This window comes from Channa argus, chromosome 4 (genome assembly GCF_033026475.1).
Source record: "Channa argus isolate prfri chromosome 4, Channa argus male v1.0, whole genome shotgun sequence".
Lineage (NCBI taxonomy): Eukaryota > Metazoa > Chordata > Actinopteri > Anabantiformes > Channidae > Channa > Channa argus.
The window spans coordinates 29165001-29182837 of NC_090200.1; the positions used below are offsets into that span (position 1 = coordinate 29165001).

At 43.0% G+C, this 17837-nt stretch overlaps 15 non-coding genes across 15 annotated transcripts; all 15 read left to right on the forward strand.

Moving 5' to 3' along the window:
• Window positions 1-1871: 1871 nt before the first annotated feature.
• trnap-cgg (transfer RNA proline (anticodon CGG)) lies at window positions 1872-1943 on the forward strand. Its single transcript has one exon. It is a non-coding gene; the product is annotated as a tRNA-Pro (tRNA).
• A 1182-nt stretch (window positions 1944-3125) lies between these two features.
• trnap-agg (transfer RNA proline (anticodon AGG)) lies at window positions 3126-3197 on the forward strand. The gene has a single exon. It is a non-coding gene; the product is annotated as a tRNA-Pro (tRNA).
• Window positions 3198-3770: 573 nt separating this feature from the next.
• On the forward strand, window positions 3771-3842 carry trnap-agg (transfer RNA proline (anticodon AGG)). Its single transcript has one exon. It is a non-coding gene; the product is annotated as a tRNA-Pro (tRNA).
• Window positions 3843-4469: 627 nt separating this feature from the next.
• Window positions 4470-4541, forward strand: trnap-ugg (transfer RNA proline (anticodon UGG)). The gene has a single exon. It is a non-coding gene; the product is annotated as a tRNA-Pro (tRNA).
• Window positions 4542-4919: 378 nt separating this feature from the next.
• On the forward strand, window positions 4920-4991 carry trnap-ugg (transfer RNA proline (anticodon UGG)). Its single transcript has one exon. It is a non-coding gene; the product is annotated as a tRNA-Pro (tRNA).
• Window positions 4992-6611: 1620 nt separating this feature from the next.
• trnap-agg (transfer RNA proline (anticodon AGG)) lies at window positions 6612-6683 on the forward strand. The gene has a single exon. It is a non-coding gene; the product is annotated as a tRNA-Pro (tRNA).
• A 1126-nt stretch (window positions 6684-7809) lies between these two features.
• trnap-cgg (transfer RNA proline (anticodon CGG)) lies at window positions 7810-7881 on the forward strand. Its single transcript has one exon. It is a non-coding gene; the product is annotated as a tRNA-Pro (tRNA).
• A 1126-nt stretch (window positions 7882-9007) lies between these two features.
• Window positions 9008-9079, forward strand: trnap-agg (transfer RNA proline (anticodon AGG)). The gene has a single exon. It is a non-coding gene; the product is annotated as a tRNA-Pro (tRNA).
• Window positions 9080-9708: 629 nt separating this feature from the next.
• On the forward strand, window positions 9709-9781 carry trnap-ugg (transfer RNA proline (anticodon UGG)). Its single transcript has one exon. It is a non-coding gene; the product is annotated as a tRNA-Pro (tRNA).
• A 1821-nt stretch (window positions 9782-11602) lies between these two features.
• Window positions 11603-11674, forward strand: trnap-cgg (transfer RNA proline (anticodon CGG)). Its single transcript has one exon. It is a non-coding gene; the product is annotated as a tRNA-Pro (tRNA).
• Window positions 11675-12197: 523 nt separating this feature from the next.
• On the forward strand, window positions 12198-12270 carry trnap-ugg (transfer RNA proline (anticodon UGG)). The gene has a single exon. It is a non-coding gene; the product is annotated as a tRNA-Pro (tRNA).
• Window positions 12271-14091: 1821 nt separating this feature from the next.
• Window positions 14092-14163, forward strand: trnap-cgg (transfer RNA proline (anticodon CGG)). The gene has a single exon. It is a non-coding gene; the product is annotated as a tRNA-Pro (tRNA).
• A 523-nt stretch (window positions 14164-14686) lies between these two features.
• Window positions 14687-14759, forward strand: trnap-ugg (transfer RNA proline (anticodon UGG)). Its single transcript has one exon. It is a non-coding gene; the product is annotated as a tRNA-Pro (tRNA).
• A 925-nt stretch (window positions 14760-15684) lies between these two features.
• On the forward strand, window positions 15685-15756 carry trnap-agg (transfer RNA proline (anticodon AGG)). Its single transcript has one exon. It is a non-coding gene; the product is annotated as a tRNA-Pro (tRNA).
• Window positions 15757-16385: 629 nt separating this feature from the next.
• Window positions 16386-16457, forward strand: trnap-ugg (transfer RNA proline (anticodon UGG)). The gene has a single exon. It is a non-coding gene; the product is annotated as a tRNA-Pro (tRNA).
• Window positions 16458-17837: the final 1380 nt, after the last annotated feature.

Sequence of the window (17837 nt, forward strand, 5' to 3'; positions counted from 1 at the left end):
CTTACAATACCAAGCTTTACGAGGAATTGTGGGTTTGAGCACCACGAAATTTGACAGAGTAATTGCATGTTTTCCATTCCAAGCATGGATGTGTTGCCGATCTGATACCTATGACTTTTAAAGGTCAATGCAGTATACTAAAATGCCATTGTAGAATACACTGAGGTGCAAAAATTTAGCGAGAAGGTGTCACTTTCAATGAAGCAAACTATTTGCAGCAAAAGTGCTGACTGTATCATATTTTGCCTTCACTAGCTTCTTGCCATTGGCTTCTGTAGAAAAGACAGGAGGCAGAGCTGGAGGTAGCAGAGCTTAAGATGTTGAGGTTCTCATTGGGAGTGACGAGGATGGATAGGATCAGGTATGAGTACATCAGAGGGAGAGCTTATGTTAGATGTTTTGGAGATAAAGTCAGAGAGGCTAGATTGAAGTGGTTTGGACTTATTCAGAGGAGAGATGGTGAAAACAGTATATCGGATAAAGGATGCTGAGGTTGGAGCTGCCAGGCAAGAGGTCTAGAGGAAGACCAAAGAGGAGATTTTTGGATATACTCTCTCAAAAGAGAGTTCAAATGCTCTCCTCAAGTTCATTGAGATGCATACAAGAAAAGAGATGGTAACACTTTCAATGTAGTGAGGTTGCCAATACACAAATTGCGAGAGGTCCCGGGTTCAAATCCCGGACGAGCCCTTGACTGCGACATCTATTCCACAGACCCTTTTTAGGAAGACTTTCACCTACGAAAGTCGACAAGTATAAAAACAGCCTTACTATACCTAGCTTTATGAGGAATTGTGGGTTTGAGCACCACAAAATTTGACAGAGTAATTGCATTTTTTCCATTCCAAGCATGGATGTGTTGCCGATCTGATACCTATGACTTTTAAAGGTCAATGCAGTATACTAAAATGCCATTGTAGAATACACTGAGGTGCAAACATTTAGCGAGAAGGTGTCACTTTCAATGAAGCAAACTATTTGCAGCAAAAGTGCTGACTGTATCATATTTTGCCTTCACTAGCTTCTTTCCATTGGCTTCTCAACAAATCTAGAACAGAATGTAAAACCCTGCTTCTTACATTTAAAGCTCTAAAGGGTCAAGCTCCATCATATCTAAAAGACCTCATGGTACCATATCATCCCAATAGGCCACTTCAGTCTCAGAATGCAAGCCTACTGTTGGTCGAAGAAGGAGAGGAGGAAGGTTTGTTTGTAGGCAGAGAGAGAAGAGGAAAGCTAAGAACGTAGAACTGACAGTAGACGTGACGTGAAGAGGCGAGTGCAAGCAGGTTGGAACGGGTGGAGAAAAGGGTCAGGTGTGTTTTGCGATAAAAGATTATCAGCGAGAATGAAAGCAAAGGTGTTCAAGAAGGTGGTGAGACCAGCGATGTTTTTCGGCTTAGAGACAGTGGCACTGTAGAAAAGACAGGAGGCAGAGCTGGAGGTAGCAGAGCTTAAGATGTTGAGGTTCTCATTGGGAGTGACGAGGATGGATGGGATCAGGCATGAGTACATCAGAGGGACAGCTCATGTTAGATGTTTTGGAGATAAAGTCAGAGAGGCCAGATTGAGGTGGTTTGGACATGTTCAGAACAGAGACTGTCAATATGTCGGTAGAATGATGCTGAGGTTGGAGCTGCCAGGCAAGAGGTCTAGAGGAAGAACAAAGAGGAGCTTTTTGGACATACTCTCTCAAAAGAGAGTTCAAATGCTCTCCTCAAGTTCATTGAGATGCATAAAAGAAAAGAGATGGTAACACTTTCAATGTAGTGAGGTTGCCAATACACAAATTGGCCAATCTAAAGGTGAGTAAATTCTGTCTACAAATGGGATATTAGTTTACAAACTCTGCAATTCGCTTGTCTTTATGTGGCTCGTTGGTCTAGGGCTATGATTCTCGCTTCGGGTGCGAGAGGTCCCGGGTTCAAATCCCGGACGAGCCCTTGACTGCGACATCTATTCCACAGATCTGTTCTCAGGAAAACTTTCACCTATGAAAGTCGACAAGTATGAAAATAGCCTTACAATACCAAGCTTTACGAGGAATTGTGGGTTTGAGCACCACGAAATTTGACAGAGTAATTGCATGTTTTCCATTCCAAGCATGGATGTGTTGCCGATCTGATACCTATGACTTTTAAAGGTCAATGCAGTATACTAAAATGCCATTGTAGAATACACTGAGGTGCAAACATTTAGCGAGAAGGTGTCACTTTCAATGAAGCAAACTATTTGCAGCAAAAGTGCGGACTGTATCATATTTTGCCTTCACTAGCTTCTTTCCATTGGCTTCTCAACAAATCTAGAACAGAATGTAAAACCCTGCTTCTTACATATAAAGCTCTAAAGGGTCAAGCTCCATCATATCTAAAAGACCTCATGGTACCATATCATCCCAATAGGCCACTTCAGTCTCAGAATGCAAGCCTACTGTTGGTCAAAGAAGGAGAGGAGGAAGGTTTGTTTGTAGACAGAGAGAGAAGAGGAAAGCTAAGAACGTAGGACTGACAGTAGACGTGACGTGAAGAGGCGAGTGCAAGCAGGTTGGAACGGGTGGAGAAAAGTGTCAGGTGTGTTTTGCGATAAAAGAGTATCAGCGAGAATGAAAGCAAAGGTGTTCAAGACAGTGGTGAGACCAGCGATGTTTTTCGGCTTAGAGACAGTGGCACTGTAGAAAAGACAGGAGGCAGAGCTGGAGGTAGCATAGCTTAAGATGTTGAGGTTCTCATTGGGAGTGACGAGGATGGATAGGATCAGGCATGAGTACATCAGAGGGACAGCTCATGTTAGATGTTTTGGAGATAAAGTCAGAGAGGCCAGATTGAGGTGGTTTGGACATGTTCAGAGGAGAGACTGTCAATATGTCGGTAGAAGGATGCTGAGGTTGGAGCTGCCAGGCAAGAGGTCTAGAGGAAGAACAAAGAGGAGCTTTTTGGACATACTCTCTCAAAAGAGAGTTCAAATGCTCTCCTCAAGTTCATTGAGATGCATACAAGAAAAGAGATGGTAACACTTTCAATGTAGTGAGGTTGCCAATACACAAATTGGCCAATCTAAAGGTGAGTAAATTCTGTCTACAAATGGGATATTAGTTTACAAACTCTGCAATTCGCTTGTCTTTATGTGGCTCGTTGGTCTAGGGGTATGATTCTCGCTTAGGGTGCGAGTGGTCCCGGGTTCAAATCCCGGACGAGCCCTTGACTGCGACATCTATTCCACAGATCTGTTCTCAGGAAAACTTTCACCTATGAAAGTCGACAAGTATGAAAACAGCCTTACCATAGCAAGCTTTATGAGGAATTGTGGGTTTGAGCACCACAAAATTTGACTAAGTAAGTAAGGTCAATGCAGTATACTAAAACGCCATTGTAGAATACACTGAGGTGCAAACATTTAGCGAGAAGGTGTCACTTTCAATGAAGCAAATTGCAATTGCGAGAGGTCCCGGGTTCACATCTCGGACGAGCGCTTGACTGCGACATCTATTCCACAAGATGACTGTCAATATGTCGGTAGAAGGATGCTGAGGTTGGAGCTGCGAGGCAAGAGGTCTAAAGGAAGAACGAAGAGGACATTTTTGGATATACTCTCTCAAAAGAGAGTTCAAATGCTCTCCTCAAGTTCATTGAGATGCATACAAGAAAAGAGATGGTAACACTTTCAATGTAGTGAGGTTGCCAATACACAAATTGGCCAATCTAAAGGTGAGTAAATTCTTTCTACAAATGGGATATTAGTTTACAAACTCTGCAATTCGCTTGTCTTTATATGGCTCGTTGGTCTAGGGGTATGATTCTCGCTTAGGGGGCGAGAGGTCCCGGGTTCAAATCCCGGACGAGCCCTTGACTGCGACATCTATTCCACAGATCTATTCTTAGGAAACTTTCACCTATGAAAGTCGATAAGTATGAAAACAGCCTTACCATAGCAAGCTTTCTGAGGAATTGTGGGTTTGAACACCACAAACTTTGACAGAGTAATTGCATTTTTTCCTTGTGCAAACACAGGAAACTTTAGTTAGTACACGACACAAGATGCCAAGTATTGATGTTTTGCCGATTTGGAAAACCCGACTTTCAAAAGTCAAGAGCTGACTGTATCATATTTTGCCTTCACTAGCCTTGGTCTAGGGGAATGATTGTCGCTTAGGGTGTGAGAGGTCTCCGGACGAGCCCTGAATGCTAAATTCAATGTCTATGAGAAGAGAGGATGTAACGCTTTCCACGTGTAACCACAAGACCAGATGCAAGTTTTGCTGTGAAAGTTGTTACTAGACGAGACAAGATTCCACTCACTCGTGTTTTGCTCATCTGGAAACCACAACCTTTCTCTGTCAATGGAGTATGTCCTCACATTAATGTTTTGTCGGAAATTTACACAACATGAATTTCTCAGTTTGAGAATGACTGAAGTTCTTGTTCTTCATTTGGATAGTAGGGCTGAACTCAATACAAACCCAGCAGACGCGAGGCTCGTTGGTCTAGGGGTATGATTCTAGCTTTGGGTGCGAGAGGTCCCGGGTTCAAATCCCGGACGAGCCCTTGACTGCTACATCTATTCTCAGACCCTTTTTAGGAAGACTTTCACCTACGAAAGTCGACAAGTATAAAAACAGCCTTACTATACCAAGCTTTATGAGGAATTGTGGGTTTGAGCACCAGAAGGAAGGATGCTGAGGTTGGAGCTGCCAGGCAAGAGGTCTAGAGGAAGAACAAAGAGCAGATTTTTAGATATACTCTCTCAAAAGAGAGTTCAAATGCTCTCCTCAAGTTCATTGAGATGCATACAAGAAAAGAGATGGTAACACTTTCAATGTAGTGAGGTTGCCAATACACAAATTGGCCAATCTAAAGGTGAGTAAATTCTGTCTACAAATGGGGTATTAGATCACAAACTCTGCAATTCGCTCGTCTTTATATGGCTCGTTGGTCTAGGGGTATGATTCTCGCTTTGGGTGCGAGAGGTCCCGGGTTCAAATCCCGGACGAGCCCTTGACTGTGACATCTATTCCACAGATCTGTTCTCAGGAAAACTTTCACCTATGAAAGTCGAAAAGTATGAAAACAGCCTTACCATAGCAAGCTTTATGAGGAAATGTGGGTTTGAGCACCACAAAATTTGACAGAATAATTGCATTTTTTCCATTCCAAGCATGGATGTGTTGCCGATCTGATACCTATGACTTTTAAAGGTCAATTCAGTATACTAAAATGCCATTGTAGAATACACTGAGGTGCAAACATTTAGCGAGAAGGTGTCACTTTCAATGAAGCAAACTATTTGCAGCAAAAGTGTGGACTGTATCATATTTTGCCTTCACTAGCTTCTTTCCATTGGCTTCTCAACAAATCTCGAACAGAATGTAAAACCCTGCTTCTTACATATAAAGCTCTAAAGGGTCAAGCTCCATCATATCTAAAAGACCTCATGGTACCATATCATCCCAATAGGCCACTTCAGTCTCAGAATGCAAGCCTACTGTTGGTCGAAGAATGAGAGGAGGAAGGTTTGTTTGTAGACAGAGAGAGAAGAGGAAAGCTAAGAACGTAGGACTGACAGTAGACGTGACGTGAAGAGGCGAGTGCAAGCAGGTTGGAACGGGTGGAGAAAAGTGTCAGGTGTGTTTTGCGATAAAAGAGTATCAGCGAGAATGAAAGCAAAGGTGTTCAAGACAGTGGTGAGACCAGCGATGTTTTTCGGCTTAGAGACAGTGGCACTGTAGAAAAGACAGGAGGCAGAGCTGGAGGTAGCATAGCTTAAGATGTTGAGGTTCTCATTGGGAGTGACGAGGATGGATAGGATCAGGCATGAGTACATCAGAGGGACAGCTCATGTTAGATGTTTTGGAGATAAAGTCAGAGAGGCCAGATTGAGGTGGTTTGGACATGTTCAGAGGAGAGACTGTCAATATGTCGGTAGAAGGATGCTGAGGTTGGAGCTGCCAGGCAAGAGGTCTAGAGGAAGACCAAAGAGGAGATTTTTAGATATACTCTCTCAAAAGAGAGTTCAAATGCTCTCCTCAAGTTCATTGAGATGCATACAAGAAAAGAGATGGTAACACTTTCAATGTAGTGAGGTTGCCAATACACAAATTGGCCAATCTAAATTCTAAATTCATTTGGATAGTAGGGCTGAACTCATTACAAACCCACCAGACGCGAGGCTCGTTGGTCTAGGGGTATGATTCTCGCGTTGGGTGCAACAGGTCCTGGGTTCACATCCCGGACGAGCTCTTGACTGCGACATCTATTCTCAGAACCTTTTTAGGAAGACTTTCACCTACGAAAGTCGACAAGTATAAAAACAGCCTTACTATACCAAGCTTTATGAGGAATTGTGGGTTTGAGCACCAGAAGGAAGGATGCTGAGGTTGGAGCTGCCAGGCAAGAGGTCTAGAGGAAGAACAAAGAGGAGATTTTTAGATATACTCTCTCAAAAGAGAGTTCAAATGCTCTCCTCAAGTTCATTGAGATGCATACAAGAAAAGAGATGGTAACACTTTCAATGTAGTGAGGTTGCCAATACACAAATTGGCCAATCTAAAGGTGAGTAAATTCTGTCTACAAATGGGATATTAGTTTACAAACTCTGCAATTCGCTTGTCTTTATGTGGCTCGTTGGTCTAGGGGTATGATTCTCGCTTAGGGTGCGAGAGGTCCCGGGTTCAAATCCCGGATGAGCCCTTGACTGTGACATCTATTCCACAGATCTGTTCTCAGGAAAACTTTCACCTATGAAAGTCGACAAGTATGAAAACAGCCTTACCATAGCAAGCTTTATGAGGAATTGTGGGTTTGAGCACCACAAAATTTGACTAAGTAAGTAAGGTCAATGCAGTATACTAAAATGCCATTGTAGAATACACTGAGGTGCAAACATTTAGCGAGAAGGTGTCACTTTCAATGAAGCAAACTATTTGCAGCAAAAGTGCGGACTGTATCATATTTTGCCTTCACTAGCTTCTTTCCATTGGCTTCTCAACAAATCTAGAACAGAATGTAAAACCCTGCTTCTTACATATAAAGCTCTAAAGGGTCAAGCTCCATCATATCTAAAAGACCTCATGGTACCATATCATCCCAATAGGCCACTTCAGTCTCAGAATGCAAGCCTACTGTTGGTCGAAGAAGGAGAGGAGGAAGGTTTGTTTGTAGACAGAGAGAGAAGAGGAAAGCTAAGAACGTAGGACTGACAGTAGACGTGACGTGAAAAGGCGAGTGCAAGCAGGTTGGAACGGGTGGAGAAAAGTGTCAGGTGTGTTTTGCGAAAAAAGAGTATCAGCGAGAATGAAAGCAAAGGTGTTCAAGACAGTGGTGAGACCAGCGATGTTTTTCGGCTTAGAGACAGTGGCACTGTTGAAAAGACAGGAGGCAGAGCTGGAGGTAGCATAGCTTAAGATGTTGAGGTTCTCATTGGGAGTGACGAGGATGGATAGGATCAGGCATGAGTACATCAGAGGGACAGCTCATGTTAGATGTTTTGGAGATAAAGTCAGAGAGGCCAGATTGAGGTGGTTTGGACATGTTCAGAGGAGAGACTGTCAATATGTCGGTAGAAGGATGCTGAGGTTGGAGCTGCCAGGCAAGAGGTCTAGAGGAAGACCAAAGAGGAGCTTTTTGGACATACTCTCTCAAAAGAGAGTTCAAATGCTCTCCTCAAGTTCATTGAGATGCATACAAGAAAAGAGATGGTAACACTTTCAATGTAGTGAGGTTACCAATACACAAATTGGCCAATCTAAAGGTGAGTAAATTCTGTCTACAAATGGGATATTAGTTTACAAACTCTGCAATTCGCTTGTCTTTATGTGGCTCGTTGGTCTAGGGGTATGATTCTCGCTTCGGGTGCGAGAGGTCCCGGGTTCAAATCCCGGACGAGCCCTTGACTGCGACATCTATTCCACAGATCTGTTCTCAGGAAAACTTTCACCTATGAAAGTCAACAAGTATGAAAACAGCCTTACCATAGCAAGCTTTATGAGGAATTGTGGGTTTGAGCACCACAAAATTTGACTAAGTAAGTAAGGTCAATGCAGTATACTAAAATGCCATTGTAGAATACACTGAGGTACAAACATTTAGCGAGAAGGTGTCACTTTCAATGAAGCAAACTATTTGCAGCAAAAGTGCGGACTGTATCATATATTGCCTTCACTAGCTTCTTTCCATTGGCTTCTCAACAAATCTAGAACAGAATGGAAAACCCTGCTTCTTACATATAAAGCTCTAAAGGGTCAAGCTCCATCATATCTAAAAGACCTCATGGTACCATATCATCCCAATAGGCCACTTCAGTCTCAGAATGCAAGCCTACTGTTGGTCGAAGAATGAGAGGAGGAAGGTTTGTTTGTAGACAGAGAGAGAAGAGGAAAGCTAAGAACGTAGGACTGACAGTAGACGTGACGTGAAGAGGCGAGTGCAAGCAGGTTGGAACGGGTGGAGACAAGTGTCAGGTGTGTTTTGCCATAAAAGAGTATCAGCGAGAATGAAAGCAAAGGTGTTCAAGACGGTGGTGAGACCAGCGATGTTTTTCGGCTTAGAGACAGTGGCACTGTAGAAAAGACAGGAGGCAGAGCTGGAGGTAGCATAGCTTAAGATGTTGAGGTTCTCATTGGGAGTGACGAGGATGGATAGGATCAGGCATGAGTACATCAGAGGGACAGCTCATGTTAGATGTTTTGGAGATAAAGTCAGAGAGGCCAGATTGAGGTGGTTTGGACATGTTAAGAGGAGAGACTGTCAATATGTCGGTAGAAGGATGCTGAGGTTGGAGCTGCCAGGCAAGAGGTCTAGAGGAAGACCAAAGAGGAGATTTTTAGATATACTCTCACAAAAGAGAGTTCAAATGCTCTCCTCAAGTTCATTGAGATGCATACAAGAAAAGAGATGGTAACACTTTCAATGTAGTGAGGTTGCCAATACACAAATTGGCCAATCTAAAGGTGAGTAAATTCTGTCTACAAATGGGATATTAGTTTACAAACTCTGCAATTCACTTGTCTTTAAATGGCTCGTTGGTCTAGGGGTATGATTCTCGCTTAGGGTGCGAGAGGTCCCGGGTTCAAATCCCGGACGAGCCCTTGACTGCCACATCTATTCCACAGATCTATTCTCAGGAAAACTTTCACCTATGAAAGTCGATAAGTATGAAAACAGCCTTACCATAGCAAGCTTTATGAGGAATTGTGGGTTTGAGCACCACAAACTTTGACAGAGTAATTGCATTTTTTCCTTGTGCAAACACAGGAAACTTTAGTTAGTACACGACACAAGATGCCAAGTACTGATGTTTTGCCGATTTGGAAAACCCGACTTTCAAAAGTCAAGAGCTGACTGTATCATATTTTGCCTTCACTAGCCTTGGTCTAGGGGAATGATTGTCGCTTAGGGTGTGAGAGGTCTCCGGACGAGCCCTGAATGCTAAATTCAATGTCTATGAGAAGAGAGGATGTAACGCTTTCCACGTGTAACCACAAGACCAGATGCAAGTTTTGCTGTGAAAGTTGTTACTAGACGAGACAAGATTCCACTCACTCGTGTTTTGCTCATCTGGAAACCACAACCTTTCTCTGTCAATGGAGTATGTCCTCACATTAATGTTTTTGTCGGAAATTTACACAACATGAATTTCTCAATTTGAGAATGACTGAAGTTCTTGTTCTTCATTTGGATAGTAGGGCTGAACTCAATACAAAACCACCGGACACGAGGCTCGTTGGTCTAGGGGTATGATTCTCGCTTTGGGTGCGAGAGGTCCCGGGTTCAAATCCCGTACGAGCGCTTGACTGCGACATCTATTCCACAGACCCTTTTTAGGAAGACTTTCACCTACGAAAGTCGACAAGTATAAAAACAGCCTTACTATACCAAGCTTTATGAGGAATTGTGGGTTTGAGCACCACGAAATTTGACAGAGTAATTGCATGTTTTCCATTCCAAGCATGGATGTGTTGCCGATCTGATACCTATGACTTTTAAAGGTCAATGCAGTATACTAAAATGCCATTGTAGAATACACTGAGGTGCAAACATTTAGCGAGAAGGTGTCACTTTCAATGAAGCAAACTATTTGCAGAAAAAGTGCTGACTGACAGTAGACGTGACGTGAAGAGGCGAGTGCAAGTAGGTTGGAACGGGTGGAGAAAAGGGTCAGGTGTGTTTTGCGATAACAGATTATCAGCGAGAATGAAAGCAAAAGTTTTCAAGACGGTGGTGAGACCAGCGATGTTTTTCGGCTTAGAGACAGTGGCACTGTAGAAAAGACAGGAGGCAGAGCTGGAGGTAGCAGAGCTTAAGATGTTGAGGTTCTCATTGGGAGTGACGAGGATGGATGGGATCAGGCATGAGTACATCAGAGGGACAGCTCATGTTAGATGTTTTGGAGATAAAGTCAGAGAGGCCAGATTGAGGTGGTTTGGACATGTTCAGAGGAGAGACTGTCAATATGTCGGTAGAAGAATGCTGAGGTTGGAGCTGCCAGGCAAAAGGTCTAGAGGAAGAACAAAGAGGAGCTTTTTGGACATACTCTCTCAAAAGAGAGTTCAAATGCTCTCCTCAAGCTCGTTGAGATGCATACAAGAAAAGAGAAGGTAACACTTTCAATGTAGTGAGGTTGCCAATACACAAATTGGCCAATCTAAAGGTGAGTAAATTCTGTCTACAAATGGGATATTAGTTTACAAACTCTGCAATTCGCTTGTCTTTATATGGCTCGTTGGTCTAGGGGTATGATTGAAGTGTGAAAAGTGTCAGGTGTGTTTTGCGATAAAAGAGTATCAGCGAGAATGAAAGCAAAGGTGTTCAAGACAGTAGTGAGACCAGCAATGTTTTTCGGCTTAGAGACAGTGGCACTGTAGAAAAGACAGGAGGCAGAGCTTGAGGTAGCACAAATTGGCCAATCTAAAGGTGAGTAAATTCTAATTCTAATAAAATGCCATTGTAGAATACACTGAGGTGCAAACATTTAGCGAGAAGGTGTCACTTTCAATGAAGCAAACTATTTGCAGCAAAAGTGCGGACTGTATCATATATTGCCTTCACTAGCTTCTTTCCATTGGCTTCTCAACAAATCTAGAACAGAATGTAAAACCCTGCTTCTTACATATAAAGCTCTAAAGGGTCAAGCTCCATCATATCTAAAAGACCTCATGGTAACATATCATCCCAATAGGCCACTTCAGTCTCAGAATGCAAGCCTACTGTTGGTCGAAGAATGAGAGGAGGAAGGTTTGTTTGTAGACAGAGAGAGAAGAGGAAAGCTAAGAACGTAGGACTGACAGTAGACGTGACGTGAAGAGGCGAGTGCAAGCAGGTTGGAACGGGTGGAGAAAAGTGTCAATATGTCGGTAGAAGGATGCTGAGGTTGGAGCTGCCAGGCAAGAGGTCTAGAGGAAGACCAAAGAGGAGATTTTTGGATATACTCTCTCAAAAGAGAGTTCAAATGCTCTCCTCAAGTTCATTGAGATGCATACAAGAAAAGAGATGGTAACACTTTCAATGTAGTGAGGTTGCCAATACACAAATTGGCCAATCTAAAGGTGAGTAAATTCTGTCTACAAATGGGATATTAGTTTACAAACTCTGCAATTCCCTTCTCTTTATATGGCTCGTTGGTCTAGGGGTATGATTCTCGCTTCGGGTGCGAGAGGTCCCGGGTTCAAATCCCGGACGAGCCCTTGACTGCGACATCTATTCCACAGACCCTTTTCAGGAAATCTTTCACCTATGAAAGTCAACAAGTATGAAAACAGCCTTACCATAGCAAGCTTTATGAGGAATTGTGGGTTTGAGCACCACAAACTTTGTCAGAGTAATTACATTTTTTCCTTGTGCAAACACAGGAAACTTTAGTTAGTACACGCTACAAGATGCCAAGTAATGATGTTATTAATGATGTTATTGATGTTTTGCCGATTTGGAAAACCCGACTTTCAAAAGTCAAGAGCTGACTGTATCATATTTTGCCTTCACTAGCCTTGGTCTAGGGGAATGATTTTCGCTTAGGGTGTGAGAGGTCTCCGGACGAGCCCTGAATGCTAAATTCAATGTCTATGAGAAGAGAGGATGTAACGCTTTCCACGTGTAACCACAAGACCAGATGCAAGTTTTGCTGTGAAAGTTGTTACTAGACGAGACAAGATTCCACTCACTCGTGTTTTGCTGAACCGGCTGAACTCAATACAAAACCACCGGACACGAGGCTCGTTGGTCTAGGGGTATGATTCTCGCTTTGGGTGCGAGAGGTCCCGGGTTCAAATCCCGTACGAGCGCTTGACTGCGACATCTATTCCACAGACCCTTTTTAGGAAGACTTTCACCTACGAAAGTCGACAAGTATAAAAACAGCCTTACTATACCAAGCTTTATGAGGAATTGTGGGTTTGAGCACCACGAAATTTGACAGAGTAATTGCATGTTTTCCATTCCAAGCATGGATGTGTTGCCGATCTGATACCTATGACTTTTAAAGGTCAATGCAGTATACTAAAATGCCATTGTAGAATACACTGAGGTGCAAACATTTAGCGAGAAGGTGTCACTTTCAATGAAGCAAACTATTTGCAGAAAAAGTGCTGACTGACAGTAGACGTGACGTGAAGAGGCGAGTGCAAGTAGGTTGGAACGGGTGGAGAAAAGGGTCAGGTGTGTTTTGCGATAACAGATTATCAGCGAGAATGAAAGCAAAAGTTTTCAAGACGGTGGTGAGACCAGCGATGTTTTTCGGCTTAGAGACAGTGGCACTGTAGAAAAGACAGGAGGCAGAGCTGGAGGTAGCAGAGCTTAAGATGTTGAGGTTCTCATTGGGAGTGACGAGGATGGATGGGATCAGGCATGAGTACATCAGAGGGACAGCTCATGTTAGATGTTTTGGAGATAAAGTCAGAGAGGCCAGATTGAGGTGGTTTGGACATGTTCAGAGGAGAGACTGTCAATATGTCGGTAGAAGAATGCTGAGGTTGGAGCTGCCAGGCAAAAGGTCTAGAGGAAGAACAAAGAGGAGCTTTTTGGACATACTCTCTCAAAAGAGAGTTCAAATGCTCTCCTCAAGCTCGTTGAGATGCATACAAGAAAAGAGAAGGTAACACTTTCAATGTAGTGAGGTTGCCAATACACAAATTGGCCAATCTAAAGGTGAGTAAATTCTGTCTACAAATGGGATATTAGTTTACAAACTCTGCAATTCGCTTGTCTTTATATGGCTCGTTGGTCTAGGGGTATGATTGAAGTGTGAAAAGTGTCAGGTGTGTTTTGCGATAAAAGAGTATCAGCGAGAATGAAAGCAAAGGTGTTCAAGACAGTAGTGAGACCAGCAATGTTTTTCGGCTTAGAGACAGTGGCACTGTAGAAAAGACAGGAGGCAGAGCTTGAGGTAGCACAAATTGGCCAATCTAAAGGTGAGTAAATTCTAATTCTAATAAAATGCCATTGTAGAATACACTGAGGTGCAAACATTTAGCGAGAAGGTGTCACTTTCAATGAAGCAAACTATTTGCAGCAAAAGTGCGGACTGTATCATATATTGCCTTCACTAGCTTCTTTCCATTGGCTTCTCAACAAATCTAGAACAGAATGTAAAACCCTGCTTCTTACATATAAAGCTCTAAAGGGTCAAGCTCCATCATATCTAAAAGACCTCATGGTAACATATCATCCCAATAGGCCACTTCAGTCTCAGAATGCAAGCCTACTGTTGGTCGAAGAATGAGAGGAGGAAGGTTTGTTTGTAGACAGAGAGAGAAGAGGAAAGCTAAGAACGTAGGACTGACAGTAGACGTGACGTGAAGAGGCGAGTGCAAGCAGGTTGGAACGGGTGGAGAAAAGTGTCAATATGTCGGTAGAAGGATGCTGAGGTTGGAGCTGCCAGGCAAGAGGTCTAGAGGAAGACCAAAGAGGAGATTTTTGGATATACTCTCTCAAAAGAGAGTTCAAATGCTCTCCTCAAGTTCATTGAGATGCATACAAGAAAAGAGATGGTAACACTTTCAATGTAGTGAGGTTGCCAATACACAAATTGGCCAATCTAAAGGTGAGTAAATTCTGTCTACAAATGGGATATTAGTTTACAAACTCTGCAATTCCCTTCTCTTTATATGGCTCGTTGGTCTAGGGGTATGATTCTCGCTTCGGGTGCGAGAGGTCCCGGGTTCAAATCCCGGACGAGCCCTTGACTGCGACATCTATTCCACAGACCCTTTTCAGGAAATCTTTCACCTATGAAAGTCAACAAGTATGAAAACAGCCTTACCATAGCAAGCTTTATGAGGAATTGTGGGTTTGAGCACCACAAACTTTGTCAGAGTAATTACATTTTTTCCTTGTGCAAACACAGGAAACTTTAGTTAGTACACGCTACAAGATGCCAAGTAATGATGTTATTAATGATGTTATTGATGTTTTGCCGATTTGGAAAACCCGACTTTCAAAAGTCAAGAGCTGACTGTATCATATTTTGCCTTCACTAGCCTTGGTCTAGGGGAATGATTTTCGCTTAGGGTGTGAGAGGTCTCCGGACGAGCCCTGAATGCTAAATTCAATGTCTATGAGAAGAGAGGATGTAACGCTTTCCACGTGTAACCACAAGACCAGATGCAAGTTTTGCTGTGAAAGTTGTTACTAGACGAGACAAGATTCCACTCACTCGTGTTTTGCTGAACCGGCTGAACTCAATACAAAACCACCGGACACGAGGCTCGTTGGTCTAGGGGTATGATTCTCGCTTTGGGTGCGAGAGGTCCCGGGTTCAAATCCCGTACGAGCGCTTGACTGCGACATCTATTCCACAGACCCTTTTTAGGAAGACTTTCACCTACGAAAGTCGACAAGTATAAAAACAGCCTTACTATACCAAGCTTTATGAGGAATTGTGGGTTTGAGCACCACGAAATTTGACAGAGTAATTGCATGTTTTCCATTCCAAGCATGGATGTGTTGCCGATCTGATACCTATGACTTTTAAAGGTCAATGCAGTATACTAAAATGCCATTGTAGAATACACTGAGGTGCAAACATTTAGCGAGAAGGTGTCACTTTCAATGAAGCAAACTATTTGCAGAAAAAGTGCTGACTGACAGTAGACGTGACGTGAAGAGGCGAGTGCAAGTAGGTTGGAACGGGTGGAGAAAAGGGTCAGGTGTGTTTTGCGATAACAGATTATCAGCGAGAATGAAAGCAAAGGTGTTCAAGACGGTGGTGAGACCAGCGATGTTTTTCGGCTTAGAGACAGTGGCACTGTAGAAAAGACAGGAGGCAGAGCTGGAGGTAGCAGAGCTTAAGATGTTGAGGTTCTCATTGGGAGTGACGAGGATGGATGGGATCAGGCATGAGTACATCAGAGGGACAGCTCATGTTAGATGTTTTGGAGATAAAGTCAGAGAGGCCAGATTGAGGTGGTTTGGACATGTTCAGAGGAGAGACTGTCAATATGTCGGTAGAAGAATGCTGAGGTTGGAGCTGCCAGGCAAAAGGTCTAGAGGAAGAACAAAGAGGAGCTTTTTGGACATACTCTCTCAAAAGAGAGTTCAAATGCTCTCCTCAAGCTCGTTGAGATGCATACAAGAAAAGAGAAGGTAACACTTTCAATGTAGTGAGGTTGCCAATACACAAATTGGCCAATCTAAAGGTGAGTAAATTCTGTCTACAAATGGGATATTAGTTTACAAACTCTGCAATTCGCTTGTCTTACATGGCTCGTTGGTCTAGGGGTATGATTCTCGCTTAGGGTGCGAGAGGTCCCGGGTTCAAATCCCGGACGAGCCCTTGACTGCGACATCTATTCCACAGATCTATTCTTAGGAAAACTTTCACCTATGAAAGTCGATAAGTATGAAAACAGCCTTACCATAGCAAGCTTTATGAGGAATTGTGGGTTTGAACACCACAAACTTTGACAGAGTAATTGCATTTTTTCCTTGTGCAAACACAGGAAACTTTAGTTAGTACACGACACAAGATGCCAAGTATTGATGTTTTGCCGATTTGGAAAACCCGACTTTCAAAAGTCAAGAGCTGACTGTAACATATTTTGCCTTCACTAGCCTTGGTCTAGGGGAATGATTGTCGCTTAGGGTGTGAGAGGTCTCCGGACGAGCCCTGAATGCTAAATTCAATGTCTATGAGAAGAGAGGATGTAACGCTTTCCACGTGTAACCACAAGACCAGATGCAAGTTTTGCTGTGAAAGTTGTTACTAGACGAGACAAGATTCCACTCACTCGTGTTTTGCTCATCTGGAAACCACAACCTTTCTCTGTCAATGGAGTATGTCCTCACATTAATGTTTTTGTCGGAAATTTACACAACATGAATTTCTCAGTTTGAGAATGACTGAAGTTCTTGTTCTTCATTTGGATAGTAGGGCTGAACTCAATACAAACCCAGCAGACGCGAGGCTCGTTGGTCTAGGGGTATGATTCTCGCTTTGGGTGCGAGAGGTCCCGGTTTCAAATCCCGGACGAGCCCTTGACTGCTACATCTATTCTCAGACCCTTTTTAGGAAGACTTTCACCTACGAAAGTCGACAAGTATAAAAACAGCCTTACTATACCAAGCTTTATGAGGAATTGTGGGTTTGAGCACCACGAAATTTGACAGAGTAATTGCATGTTTTCCATTCCAAGCATGGATGTGTTGCCGATCTGATACCTATGACTTTTAAAGGTCAATGCAGTATACTAAAATGCCATTGTAGAATACACTGAGGTGCAAAAATTTAGCGAGAAGGTGTCACTTTCAATGAAGCAAACTATTTGCAGCAAAAGTGCTGACTGTATCATATTTTGCCTTCACTAGCTTCTTGCCATTGGCTTCTGTAGAAAAGACAGGAGGCAGAGCTGGAGGTAGCAGAGCTTAAGATGTTGAGGTTCTCATTGGGAGTGACGAGGATGGATAGGATCAGGCATGAGTACATCAGAGGGACAGCTTATGTTAGATGTTTTGGAGATAAAGTCAGAGAGGCTAGATTGAAGTGGTTTGGACTTATTCAGAGGAGAGATGGTGAAAACAGTATATCGGATAAAGGATGCTGAGGTTGGAGCTGCCAGGCAAGAGGTCTAGAGGAAGACCAAAGAGGAGATTTTTGGATATACTCTCTCAAAAGAGAGTTCAAATGCTCTCCTCAAGTTCATTGAGATGCATACAAGAAAAGAGATGGTAACACTTTCAATGTAGTGAGGTTGCCAATACACAAATTGCGAGAGGTCCCGGGTTCAAATCCCGGACGAGCCCTTGACTGCGACATCTATTCCACAGATCTATTCTTAGGAAAACTTTCACCTATGAAAGTCGATAAGTATGAAAACAGCCTTACCATAGCAAGCTTTATGAGGAATTGTGGGTTTGAACACCACAAACTTTGACAGAGTAATTGCATTTTTTCCTTGTGCAAACACAGGAAACTTTAGTTAGTACACGACACAAGATGCCAAGTATTGATGTTTTGCCGATTTGGAAAACCCGACTTTCAAAAGTCAAGAGCTGACTGTAACATATTTTGCCTTCACTAGCCTTGGTCTAGGGGAATGATTGTCGCTTAGGGTGTGAGAGGTCTCCGGACGAGCCCTGAATGCTAAATTCAATGTCTATGAGAAGAGAGGATGTAACGCTTTCCACGTGTAACCACAAGACCAGATGCAAGTTTTGCTGTGAAAGTTGTTACTAGACGAGACAAGATTCCACTCACTCGTGTTTTGCTCATCTGGAAACCACAACCTTTCTCTGTCAATGGAGTATGTCCTCACATTAATGTTTTTGTCGGAAATTTACACAACATGAATTTCTCAGTTTGAGAATGACTGAAGTTCTTGTTCTTCATTTGGATAGTAGGGCTGAACTCAATACAAA